At 41.9% G+C, this 13,741-nt stretch overlaps 1 protein-coding gene across 4 annotated transcripts in view; it reads left to right on the top strand.

Moving 5' to 3' along the window:
* The window catches only part of RAD51B (RAD51 paralog B), a 644,260-nt gene that overhangs the window by 528,624 nt on the left and 101,895 nt on the right, over nt 1–13,741 (top strand). The gene's annotated exons all lie outside the window — the stretch shown is intronic.

Here is a 13,741-nt window from a genome sequence, read left to right on the forward strand (position 1 = left end):
CCATCAGGGGCTGAGTGACTGATCCACTCGCAGAGTGTTTAGGCGTCTTTCCCTTTACTGAGCCACTCATCTTACCAGTATTTTATCACCTCTGTCATTCTCCTCTAGCTCTGACTAGTTTTATTTTTACACACTGTCTGGTACCAAATCCCCTTATGCAGTGACCCTTCCAGCTCTAACTCCCTAAGTAAGTAAACCAGGGCAAATATGTGAATGAGAGATTTCCAGAGAAATCTCAGCTGTTGCAGGAAGTGAAAGAGACACAGGGCTTTGGAACCAAACTGAAGACCTTGTTGTCGGCTAGGGAAGAGAAGTGTTTTCAGTTGGGAAACAACATAGGAAATAGCTATGAGATCTCTTGGACAAGGCAGTGACCTGGGAGTCAAGGACACTGAAATGCATTTGGCTCATTTGAGAATGAAGGTTGGACAGGATGTTGTATTTTGGCTTTGGTTAGCTATGACTGAGAAGAAAATGGGGCAACATCTTTGGTTAGGAAAAGCAAAGGGGAGAGAAGAATTTAAGAGCTACATAAACTATGAACTGATTTACAAATGAATCAGTGCTTTCACTTAGAACAAAGGCATTTAGGATACAACAATGTTCCATCTGAGATTGCCTCCTAGAGATGATCTTATCCAGTGATGTTCAACTACAGCAAGCTTAAGAATCACAGGTGTTTGTTAATGATGCTTCCTAGGCCCTGCCCCAGTGACCCTTCAGCAAGAGCAAGCACTTCCGATGATTCTCACAAGGGTGGTCCTCAGAACCACACTGTATTCTAGCCATTTCATTTTACAGATGGGGGTAAGCAATTTGAGGTTACGTGATTTATTCAGGGTTACACAAGTAATAAGTGGCAGAAATGGAACTGGAATTAAATTCTCCTAATTCCTAATCTGTTGCTATTTTCACTTTACTGTGCTGACTTTTAATAGGAAAACTTTGGGCAAAAATGTCCCCTAGCCCAATCAAATTACTGGGTTTGCAGGCAAAGTGGTATTTATATCCTCTAAAACTTTCAGTGGCTTATAAAGAGGTTCTACAGAATTCTGCAAAAAAAAAAAAAAATACATATATATATATATATATATATATATATATATATATATATATGTATATATATATATATAAAGGCATCATCCCACCCCACATTGCGATGAATTACCAGATGAAAGTCAGCATTTTAAGCTCTTTGGTCCAGACATGTGAATACTTGACTTTTTCTGAGTTGGACTTCACAGTGAGTGTGGACTTCCCAGCTGAATGACTCTTTATAGACAACATCCTGCAAACAAGGCTGTCTTCTCTGCCCCTCTCCCACAAATGGTCACTTGTGCTCATGGAGGGTCACCCTTAGTCTTGAGCTTCATGTTGCCTATCTCATAGGCTAAAGACATATGATGGCTTGGGAAGCTTGGAGTTTTCTGGTCTTTTGTTTGCCTGGTCTTCTTGGCATGAGAGAAGCTTTGTGATTATCATATTTTTTAACCTTTTCATCTTTATTTTGCGAAAGTCAAAGTGGAACAGAGGGAAGGAGGCAGCCATGTGGAGACCTGTTTCCTGCCATCTCAGGGTCCCACAGTTTGGTAGTGAAGAGCATCCTTGCTCAGACCCAGTGCTCCAGTCAACACTAATGTAAAGCCCTTTTCATTGTCTCAGAAGGGAAGGGGGTTAGTCTTTATTGCTTACTGATGGTTGCAGGCATCATGTTTGATCTTTTTACATGCATTATTTGCACTGACACAACAAGCCTTTAACATAGATGGTATAGTCTCCTTTTTACAAATAGAGAAACTGAGCAAAGAGGATAAATAACTTGTATTCAGTAGTAGTATCAAGATTTGAAACCAAGTCTGTTTAACTTCCAGGCCTAAGTCTTTTTGCTATACCATGTCCTCTGAGATGTAGGCACTTTTTCTTTTTTTTTAATTTAGGAATCAAATGAAGTGCTGGAAAGTGAGGCCTTGCCTTAGTGATGATTCTTCTGGCTTGCAATGAATGGTCCTTATTATCTTCCTCGCCAGTTTTTCCCCAAGGATGACTGGATCTAGAATGTCATTTAGCTTACCTCCAAAGCTTACTGAATTACATATTAGAACAGCACCTCCCACCCTGGGGCCAGGGACATTAGGAAGGCGATGATGAGCTGCTTCTTGCTTTCTTTCCTCTTGCTCTTGCCATTATTTGGCTGAGAAATCCTCCTGGCATGTGACTGTGATTCAGTACTGCTCCTTGCCCTGTCTGTGTGTGTGATTTGAATAGCACAGCTTGTCACACATGTGGCTGAAGCAGATCCAGCTTGGAGAATTCGTCATGTGGTTGCTGTTGCCAGGGGAGTATGCTCGCTCAAGCGGTGCACTGCCCGGGCCTGTGGTCTCTGCTTCTCCCCAGGGTCCGCTGTGGCTAAGAGGGTCATAACATGGTACAATGCTGGTTTGTGTTTCAACCTGATTGGGGCAGTAGGTGCGGTGGGGCTTCAGACCCTTCCAAAATTGTAATGGCTTTCGAAATTAGGTGTAGGGGGATGGGAAGCAGACAAAGGATTTACACGATGGAAGTGTGAGGAAAAACAAATCAAATATACCTCTAGAATTGTTTGAATTTGGTAAGTCTGATTATGTTATCATAACATTTTATGATATGCTAAACATTATCTAATGCATGATTGGTTGTCAACTGCCATATAAATGATTGAGCTTTCCTAATTTCTGCTGCTGTAAATAATTTGGAATTTTCAGTTACCATAGAATTGACGTATTCAGTCTTTCCTTCCCTCAACCTTCCTCCTGCCCTGTTGCTTTTCCCTCCACACTTTCTCCCTGCCTCCCACCCCATAACCTACCATGGATTTTTAAATCAATGGCCCCTGGCAACTGCCTTTGAGTTCAAATGTTTGAAGCAGACATTTTCCACAGAGGGTATCTTTCTGAAAGTTTCCCTTCTTGACTTGGCAGAGCTTAAGAATTCTGGCATCTAGGACAAAGAGCATGTGTGCTTGAGTCTTGGACCCTTGTTTTATTGTTACCAAAGGGACTATGATTTTGAGAACACCTTTAGAGAGCCAAGCTACAGTGGCTGTACCCCACCGCCTACTTGCTGAATCCTTAACTCAGAATTGGCAAGGAGAGATTGAGCTGGGATTATGATCCGTGACTCTAAGTAACAGAATTCTCTGAATGTCAAACCTCTAGAACGAGGTTCATTGTTATAAACCTTAAAAAGTTAGAACAGAGACACCTGGTATATCTGGGAAGCATTAAGAACATATCACCCAAAGCCCCTACAGCCCTGGATTTCTCATTTCTCTGTTCTGTCTACCTAACCATTTACTGAGAGTTTCCTTCATGCCGACTAATGCACTTCTGCTAAGTGCATTCTGGGCATTTCCTTGTTCAAGCCTCACAACTACCCTATGAGCCATATATTTCTAGGCATCCTTCATAGATGAGTACATTGAAGTTTATAAACTTCAAAAAAATTGCTCTGAATCACATGACTTCTAAGGATCCCCTATCCCCTATGAACATACATACACTCCCTCCCCTGCATTCCTGGGTTCTTAACTCTTATCATATACTGAGTCCCACGTTAAAGTAAGGTTATTAATGCCTGCTGCTTGGAATTACTTGCAGAAATTTTCTCCATTTAACCACTGTGGTGTGGCCACCTTCAGTGGTTGCACTAGGTGGAATGCTTCTCTCAAAGAGTGCAATGAGTCATTGCCTTGAGAGAGCTTTTTCTATCTCTGTTAAGTAATCGTCAGTTATTTACTGTAACAATGTTGTTCTGTGTGACAACAGAATACCCCTGAGGAAGAATGAGCTACATGGGACATGGTCCTCTGAATCTTCCCATTTAGTCAGGGGAAGTATTGGTCCTTCCTCTCTCAACTTCCAAGTTCTGGCCTTTCCAGCCAGCATCTTTTCCATGTTCTGGGTTTGGCTTCAATGTCTTGTATTTATTATCAAAGCAGAAAGAAAAGGTCTCTGTGGAGTCTTGCCCACAGTGGGGACAGACCTGTGCCTACCCATTCCTGGTCTCCTCAAGTGAGAACCTGCAGAGCCCTGGAGGTACCGTGGTGCACCCTGTAGAGATATCTCTTCCTCATGGATGATGCAGAATGACATATAAATGATATTTATACCTTTATTCTCTCCTTGCAAAGTCCCTTTCCCCACGTAGTAATCAATTTCATGGTTTACCTTTAACTTTTTTTCAAAGTTGTGTGTTCTTCTTTGAGAGTATTATCCCAGCACCCTAATGAAGATTCAGTCAGTGTCCCTTGGAATGGGAAACTCTGGCAGTTCTATGTTCTCTAACAGGGTTGTAAGCATCTAACCTTTCAATAGCCTCCCTATACCAAGCTGCTCTCCCTTATTTATAGCTATTTGTAGCGTATTCTCTCCATAAATACTCGCTATACTGACCATGCACTGGAGTATTAGGCTCTTCTTTGTGACTGATCTCCATTTCCTACTTATGACCCCATCCTGGCACTAGCCTTACCTTTTTATACCTCCCTCTTCCCTTTTCTCATTTAGACTTTGCTCCAAGATCCCTGTGATTGGCTTTGCTCAGAATCTATTAGCATTTGATCCTGTTGGCTTGAGAAGGCCAGTCTGGCTCAGGAACCACCACTAATCTCAGTTTAAATTAAACAGCAGGCATTTCTACCAAAATCTTTTGTTGTCTCTGGGACCCCCGTGCATAGGGGGTCTCATTACATGTTGTGTAATTTTGTCCAAAGGCCAAGTATTTTCAAAGAAAACCCACTGAAATAAGTTGGCTAAATGACTGCTACAGCATCTGTGAAGTCTTGGTCACTTTTTTCATCTTCAAAAAATCTAATATTTTTCCTCAATTAAGAGATGGTATATGTTACAGCTTAAAATCTTTAGCAATGAATCTTCTAAAAACTGTAATTATAGTAATAGTCCTTTGTGTATGCTCTAACCATAGACATAGATCCTCTTACAACTCTTGTATTTTCATCTAGACTAGACCATCAAGTTTTCTTTGTATTGGCCACTCCCTTTTCCTTCCATCCTTCCCTCCTCTTTTTCTACCTTCAAATCTTTTCTGGGTAGATAGGTGTGCCAAATTCTGGGAATATGAGGTCAAAGCCCAGTTTCCTGCCTTGAAGAACCGTAGCAGAAGGAGAATACATATTTGAGAGAGAAAGACATACAAATACATACAGGAAGGTTTTGAGGGAATTGTGACAGAGTATAGTGTGGGCATCACTGTTAGTTAGGATGGTCAGCATTCTTAGCAGGGAAAGCCTGATCAGGGAAGGATTCAGAGGAGATTATAATGTTTGAAGTAACACTTGGACAGTGTATCAGGATTTACCAGAAGATGGGTAAGGAGGCTGATAAAACAATATGAACAAAGGCTTTGGGGTGGGAACTGTAAATGGTCCTTCTTTAGTGCTACTGAGGAGGGTTATGAGTGTCTGTACAATGGGTAGGTGTGGAGAAATGGAGTCTGTATATAAAGGCAAAGCAAAGAAAGGTAGGAGAAATCAGACTTGACCCTGAAGGCTCTCAGAAGTCCCATTGAGAGACTCTCAGCCGGGCTATGACATCAGGTCTGTATGTTACAATGCTCTCTCAGGCAGAAGTTTACCACATGGGTTTGAAATAGGATGCAAGGAAATGAGGACCTGAACCAAAGCAGTGGCCACTGAGATGGAGAAGAAGAAAGAGATATGAGATGGTCAGGAGGCAAGGTCAGTAGCACTTAAGCACAGAGAGAGAGGATCTGGAAGGTGGGGTTGTTTCTGATATGAGTAGATGAGGTTATCACCCACTGAATGGGCTAGTGCAGGAGAATGAGCAGGCCTGGGAGGGAGAGAAGAGCTGGCCTTGCTTTATGTGATAGTGTGGCTGCTTCCACTCTTCCTCCCAGACCTCAGTGAGTGCTATCAGCGATTAGCTTGGAGATCAGAAGAGATTTCTTATAAATGTGCAGAATCTTGAGTCAAAATTTTCTCCTTCCCTATACACGCTCCCCCACCATTGCTTCCAGACCATCATTCTCTTCTCCACCCTCAGCACTATTTCCTACTTTTAGAACCTGACTTCTACAAAAAGACAATGGTCATCAGAATGTGTGAAAAATGAAGTTTGGAAACACCTGCAGGGGAAAGAGAAAGGTGTAAACTATTTGCATGAAGCCTCTGAGCTCAGAGAGGAGAAGGCCCTATTATCCATAGAAGGCCCTATTATCCATCCACTGTGTCTTCGTCTCCAGTGAATTCTGGCAAATTTAAAGTCCAAGCATGTGGAACACTAACTAATTTGGAGGACCACCAGTTTACGCTTCAGGGTTTTCTAAAAGATCCCCATTTACAAATTGGGGATCAGGAATCTATTCCTTAGTGGGCCATGCCAGTCAATTGCTTCTTTGCTAAGATCCCCTCCCTGCCTTTCCCCTGCTCTGCTTGGTACCACAGGGAACTGATCCTGCAATCTGTATTTCCCAGGCTCCCTTTCCATTGATTTTACTTAGTTTGGGGCCCTGGAGAGAGGGTAGAGGGCAGAAGTATAGGAGAAGCCATGTATTTCTGCCTCCCTCTCTCTGCTTCCAGTGGTGTCTCAGGCAGTAACACTAGTTACCTGTGTGTGGTTCCAGCTCCACAAAGAGCTGGAGTTGGGCAGTTTCATTCTCTGAGCTCTAGTAACAGCACCTCTTCCCTTGCTCCTCCAGCTCTAAAGATGACGGTGGCTTCCTACTGCTGCTAGTGTCTGGGTTGCCTCACTGCCCCTGTTTTCCTTTCGGCTCTTCTAACACATTTGTAACTAGTTTCCAACATTAAATTCTCTCTCTTAAACTACATGGGATGAGTCCTGTTTGTCTGATGGACTTTGGTACATTCTATGTAAGCTCTGTGGTTGGCACATGGTTAATATAAGAACCCAAATACTTTCTATTGCCCATGTTCCCCAAAGAGCTCTTCTGCCTACCATGATTCTCCAGCCCCGAGAGTTAGGTTCCTGGGCCGAGTTGTCTTGGAGGGCAAACATTTTGTTCAGTGCTTCCTGAATGGCATGAGAAAAGGAGCTCTCTTGGCCCAGTCTCCTTCCTGTGGGATTTTCCAAAACTTTCCACTTGTATCTAAGCTCAGGAAACATTTTAATGGCTGGAAATATGCTTGGAAGGGGGGGGGGTTGAAATCAACAGAATCTCCTCTATAAGAGGTGTGTTGAAATGTTCTGGGGTCTGTACATACACATCAAGACCCTGGTCCTCCCTTGTTGAACATATGGCAGACTCCCATCCTTTAATGAGTTCACATGGTGGCAGAGAAGTTGGCAACTTCTGAATGCAATGATGACATGGAGCAGAGGAGTAGCTCCAAAGGCCAGAATTCTCTCCAGGAGGGCAAGGATGCTCAATGGTTAGCTGTGTATTTGGATTCTAATTCCGATTCACCTCAGATTCTATGAGGAGAATTCTTTGGCCAACAATAGTTGTAAGATTGGTCTAAATCATAATAAATCTTTTCTAAGGCCACTATTACCAATTAAGTAATGTTCCAGTTTGAGCATTCTGAGATTCTGAGACAATAGGCATTATCCAACTGCAGAGTACATTACTGATTTTCTTCAAACAGGCCGTGGCTTCACTTTGCTATATTGACCGCATTTCATAACAACTTTCGGAAGGGTCTCTTGGGAAATGAAGATAATTGTTGTCTTAAAGCATTCATCAGAGAAAAGTAGAAGTGAAGGAGCTGTACTTGTGTACCTTGTCAGATCCTTCAGTATTGAACCAAGAAGTAAAAAAAAGTAACCATCATATCTAGTCTTTGGGGGCAAAACCCCAGAAATTGCTAAGAGACTCTTACATGCTCCATCACTCCAGGGAACAACAGAAACCCCATCCTTTGGAGAATAACTCCGAATCTAATCACATATTGATTTATTTGGGCTGTGTCTAGGAAGTCACCCCAATTTTTTTAGCACAGGAACCAGTAACAAGGACACTTACGTGGTTATCTGATGATGCACAAAACTTCATATACCTTGGGGTCAGATACATGTTTTATATAGAAGAGTAGGAATGTAATGAAAAGGGAGCAGGTGGTGTGCACCAGTGTGAATAGTTTCTGGTGTTTCTGAAATGTCCAGCATTGTATGGCATTGTTACTCTTCCTCCTAACTAAGTTTCTTCCATTAGCCTACATAAGGGAGCCGATGGAATAAATTATAGCCCCAGAAATAATATGAGAGGACTTGTTCATCTGAACACCTCAAAAAGCTAAGATGATTTTTTTTTATCATGTCAGAGATTAAAATTAACTCATGGATTCTGGCATATAACATACATATCATACATACATAAGACTACAGTATTCACCTCCAAGTAGCTAGAAAGAAGAGATTCTCCACTGTGAAAAAAGATAATGATATTTTAGAATTAAGTTCTAACTTTGTCTCTAATTAGATATGTGATCTTAGGCAAACAACTATGAGTTGTAGGTGTCTCTTCTACAAAATAGTTAATGATCCAGAAGAAGAAACAACGTCATGTTATACCTCATTTACTATTTTGTACAATGAAAATATTCTTCACTGTTTATGGTAGGGCTTGCCACATCATTTGTTTGTGCTAACTATAGGATGCAACCCTAGCACTTGGCTCAGGTATTTATTTGGCCAATGACTTCCTCCTGTAATGCTTTCTGACCAGAGGACAGAGGAATACCTCTTGGAATTCTCCTGCAGAGCTTGTTAAAAATTCAGATTCCTTGGCCTTCCCAGACTAAATCGGTAGTGTCAGGGGTAGACCTAGGAATCTGCATCTTGACACATTTTCCAGGTGATTCTTGGGCAACACTAGAGTCTGAGATCCACTGCCAACCAACAACATATGTGTACTCTGTGATGTGGGTTGCCTTAACTCTGCTTGCCGTCTGCATTTAGTTCGTAGTCTGGGTCTTAGCTCTGGGCCTACTACTGGCTAATTTGGTTACACCTTTTCATCTCTCTAGGACTTTTTTCTTATTTACAAAATGTGGGAGCTAGAATTCTTGAGTTCTAACAATCCATGAAAATAGTTTGAGGGTACCTGGGTGGCTCAGTCAGTTGAGTCTCCAGCTCTTGATTTCAGCTCGGGTCATGATCTCACAGTTTTGTGAGTTTGAGCCCTGAGTCGGGTTCTGTGCTGATGGCTCAGAACCTGCTTGGGATTCTCTGTCTCCCTTTCTCTCTGCCCCTCCCCCACTTGCACTCTCTCTCTCTCTCTCTCTCAAAATAAATAAACAGTGACCTGTAAGAGTTACTGAACCTACCTTACCAAATACTATTCCTTTTTTTTTAAAAAAAAAAAAGTTTTTAATGTTTATTTATTTTGAGAGAGAGAGAGCAAGTGAGCATGCTTGAGGGAGGGGCAGAGAGAGAGGGAGATGCAGAATCTGAAGCAGGCTCCAGGGTCTGAGCTAACAGCTCGAGCTGTGAGATCATGACCTGAGCCAAAGTCAGAGAGAGGCTTAACCGACTGAGCCACCTGGGTGCCCCACCAAATCCTATCTCTTGAAAGCCTACTATGTGCTGGGCATTGTTTAACTTCTACATGTGCTTTATTTATTCTGTAACCTATGATATCCATACTATCATTCATACTTGACACTTTAAGGAACTGAGGCTTGGAAAAGTGAAGTAACTTGTCCAAGACTATTTAGTTAATAAGTGGAGCTGTAGTGGAGTGGGATTAAACTGAGGTCATAAACATGTGAAGAATCGCCTGGGTTCCTTTGCCCCAAAGCTTCTAAAGGCCCAGGGCTTGTCCGGCATGCCGCTCATTCACCCTATGTTCCACTCTCCCAGCGGAGGAGGCTGGTTTTGGTTTCCTTAGATGTTTACTTGGCCTCTTGCTTAAGCATTTGCTTTTCCTATTCAATAACAGTGAAAGGACCAAAAAAAAAAAAAAAGAAAAAGAAAAAAACTCCTAGGGCTGGAAACATTTTGTTTCCTACAAAAAGAATATTTTGCAGCCAGCTCTGCGGTTGAAAGTATTTTTCCTGTGGTCTGGGGATGGGTTGGATCCCATCTCTTCTTGGCCAGTGTCTGAGAACTCAGCCTGTGGCTTCCCATCAAGTCGGTGCACAGTATGCTGCATTTTTTAAACGAGTGTCTAGTGATGTTGAGTGGAGCACAAGTGGACCGAGAGTCTGTTTGGGTGTATAGGAATGTGTACATGTACCTCTGGCATTCTCAGGGCAGAGAGAACCTGGGAGTGGTTGTCCACATGCTGTACATATCAACATAGCTTTTACGTTTTCATCACTCACGCGACAACCAAACAAATTCAGATGCTGACCAAATGAGAGGAGAGTGATATGTGAGCCTTGTGTAGATTTCGCAAGGAATGAGAAAGCCAAGGAATCTGAGATTTTGCTCTGTCACGTTTCTTTCCATCTTCAAATGTTCAAAACTAAGACATGGGGCTAGTTTGCTTAGATGACGGGGTGGCCTGATGGTAATTCAGAAAATGGGAATTCTGAAGTCTGCCTCCATCCTGGCCACTGCAGAATTTAAGACACTGACCTTTGCCCGCCTTACATAAGTCTTTTCTCAAGGACCACATTTTCCAAAAACGCAAAGTTGTTTAAAAAAAAAAAAAAAAGCTGTGTCCTTCAAATAATAAAAGCTCTTCTAGTAAAAGATGAATTTTGAACATTCAAATAGAGTGCACAGATAAGTATTCCTAGTGCTAAGTACCTTTTCTTTACTCATAATTTAGTATTTACTTATCATTGAGATGTTTCCAGTAAGATTTTGTACTGTGTGGTAATGCCTAGAACCTTCCAGCCTGACTTCCTTTGTTCTTGCTATACCTGCCTGGAATGTCCTTCACTTGAAGAAACCCTACTTTTTCTGCGTGGCCTGGCCTTGATGATACCATTTTTTTTTTTTTTTTACATTCTTCTCAACCACCATGAAAAAGTGGCTCTCTGGGTTTCCTTTGTACAGGGTTGTAAGTGCAATTACCTGCTGCCATTTCCCTCTATGTTAGGTGTTCAGCTGAATTAGAAGGCAGGGCTGACTCACTCCTAAAAATCCCAGCAGAGAGCAGATGCCCAACATGTATTTGTCGACCTAAAGGAAAGAAACGTCTCCAAAAAAAAGCTACTATTTGTGACTTCAGAATTCTCCTGTGTAAGTCCTCTATGTAGCTTTCCATCTGGAGACATGTTTTGGAAGTCAAAGCATCATAGCATCCAAGGAGAAAAGTTATAGTCACTGCATTTTGGGGCATTGTTTGAAGAAACAAGCAAATTCCAGGCATGGAAGGAGTTATGAATCTTTTTGTTTGTACATTTTAGTGGAGGGAAATGTTAGGGAAGATTTGAAAAGCTATTGGAATAGAAATTAAACTATCAAGAGTGTTTCATTTTAGAGAGGCAGGGATTGAGATGGATAGACCCCATGCCCATATTGAGCATTGGTGGCATTGGCTACAGGGTTGCACCTACCCTAAGATCAGAAACTGGCCCATCTAAGTCAGCCCATGGGAAAGAATCACCACAGGGAGATCAGGGTTCACCAGTGGGGAAAAGCTGGCATTTGCTCCATTTCGTCACATAAGGCAGTGGAACTATTCTCACGGTAGGGTTTGGGGTGGGGTTGGGGTAGTGGTGGTGAATTTAGTAAACCAGTTTTCCGATGACGGGGATGTTTCTGTTTTTACCCCTTAACAATGAGACAACAACCCAAATAACAGATCCCTCAGTACGTTGAAATGCCAAGGCTAAATGAACTGGTGGAACTTTGTGGCTTTGGCTCTTGGCTTACAGGCGTATCCATGCATTGGGGCCATGGCTTGGCAGTAGACAAAGCGGCTATGTGGGTCCTCAGGGAGCTCTCTCTGGCTCTGTGGTTTTCTTTGATATGCAATTGAACTTTGGCAAATTTTTCCTCTCAAGTCTGTGTTTATGAGGTCCAGAGGTAGGCAGAGACCCTCATTATGGAGCCTAAAGCCAACAGCAAACTAGAACTACAGGATGTCCTCCCACATTCACACTCTGCTTGTAGGCTACAGAGCTGGCCCACAGGCTTACAACAAAGGGACAAGTCAGGGAAAGAGACTGCTGACTTGTCTTCCCAGCTTCACAAGGTTCTGAGCTTCACACGGCTCTAAGCACATCTATCAAGTGCTTAAACATTTACCATTATATATGCAATTATCCATTTAATTATCACACTTCTGTAAGGCAGCTACTATTATTCCCATTTTACAGGTGAGGGAACTAAGGCACAAAGAGGTTAAGTAATTGTTAGTTGTTGTTGTTCCTAATTATTATTCACAAGGTTAAGGTATACCTCTGCAGATATATCTTAAAATCAACTGGCTTTCCTGAATTCCTACTTCCTCCGTCTGTATCACTGGGCCACAGATCATAAAATTACTGGCTTTAGTATACTTAGCATTCTTAATTGTGGACTCACCTTAAATTGTAACTAGGTTTTGGCCATTTTCAAGTCATATTATTCTTATATTGGAAAATCTATAATTAGGACTTTTCCAAAGTCATGAATAGGTATAAAGAAAGTGATAAATTTGGTCAACAAGTAGGATCACCCATCCTACTAAATTTGCACAGTAGAGAGAAAGCCATGTGGTATTGGGCTGAGAAGAATATAAGAAATTGGAGGCGGCGGGGGGGGGGGGGTAGAAATTGGAGGTGGGGATCAAGCCATCAAGATCAAGCCAATGGACTCCAGAGAGCCTGAGACAAGACTCAGCACCATGGTTTGCATCTAGGCTATGGCTATGCACCTTCTTTTCTACCTATTTCTGTAGGAAAGAGCCTTTGCTCTTTCTACAACTGCCCTAGGGAATGCTGGTAGTAACATTAACAGCTGCCATTTTTTGTGACTAGCACATGAAGAGAGCTACACAAAGATTTTCTTTACAATATACTTGGAGGTGGGTTTTTACAATAACACCATGAAGTGGGCATGATTACCTTGATTTTACAGATAGGAAAATAGGCTCAGAGAGGTTAAAAAATGTTCTAAAGCTTAAAACACTTAATAAATGATAGAAAAAGAAGTCAAACTCAGGTCTGTTCAACTCTAAAGTGACTTTTAACCGCTAGATTGTTTAGCTTCATAAAGGTCATGGTAGACATCTGGTATTTTTGTTTGCCCTTGATCTCTTACCCCTTCTTTTAATACCTGCACCCTGATTTTCTTATAAGAAAATGCACCTCTTCAATTTTAAGCCTGGATTATCTAGATAGGACTGATTGTACTCACTGTCTAGAGGTCTGACCAAAGGAAGAATCACATACCATTTCTATGGAGATTGGTTTGCAGTAATCAGTTAACTCAAGCTAAGTCGATTAGAGTAAACCCAGGACTTTGCTGGAACAGATGGAGTTGCTAAATTGGTAGAATATAAGCCTGGAGCTCCTGGTGGCCATTTTGGATACTGTACAAAGGGAACACACTTAAGAATGTCAGTGAAGTCAACCCAGAGGGAAACAAAACCAAGAGATTGAGAAAATGTTCCATGGGGAAGAAGGGTAAGTTCTGAAGTCATCATTTGAGGCCCTGGATCCAACTGTGCCTCAGGTCAATTACCCCCTGAACATTCCAATTACGTAAGCCAGTAAGTTTCCTTTTTTGTTTAGTCTCAGTTGCATTGCTGTGCCTTACAACAGAAAGAGCACCAAATAGCATACACATTGGATGCTCATAGTTATGTACAAATGTGAAGCCAGAAA

The sequence above is a fragment of the Neofelis nebulosa genome, chromosome 7 (genome assembly GCF_028018385.1).
Source record: "Neofelis nebulosa isolate mNeoNeb1 chromosome 7, mNeoNeb1.pri, whole genome shotgun sequence".
NCBI classification, from domain to species: Eukaryota; Metazoa; Chordata; class Mammalia; order Carnivora; family Felidae; genus Neofelis; species Neofelis nebulosa.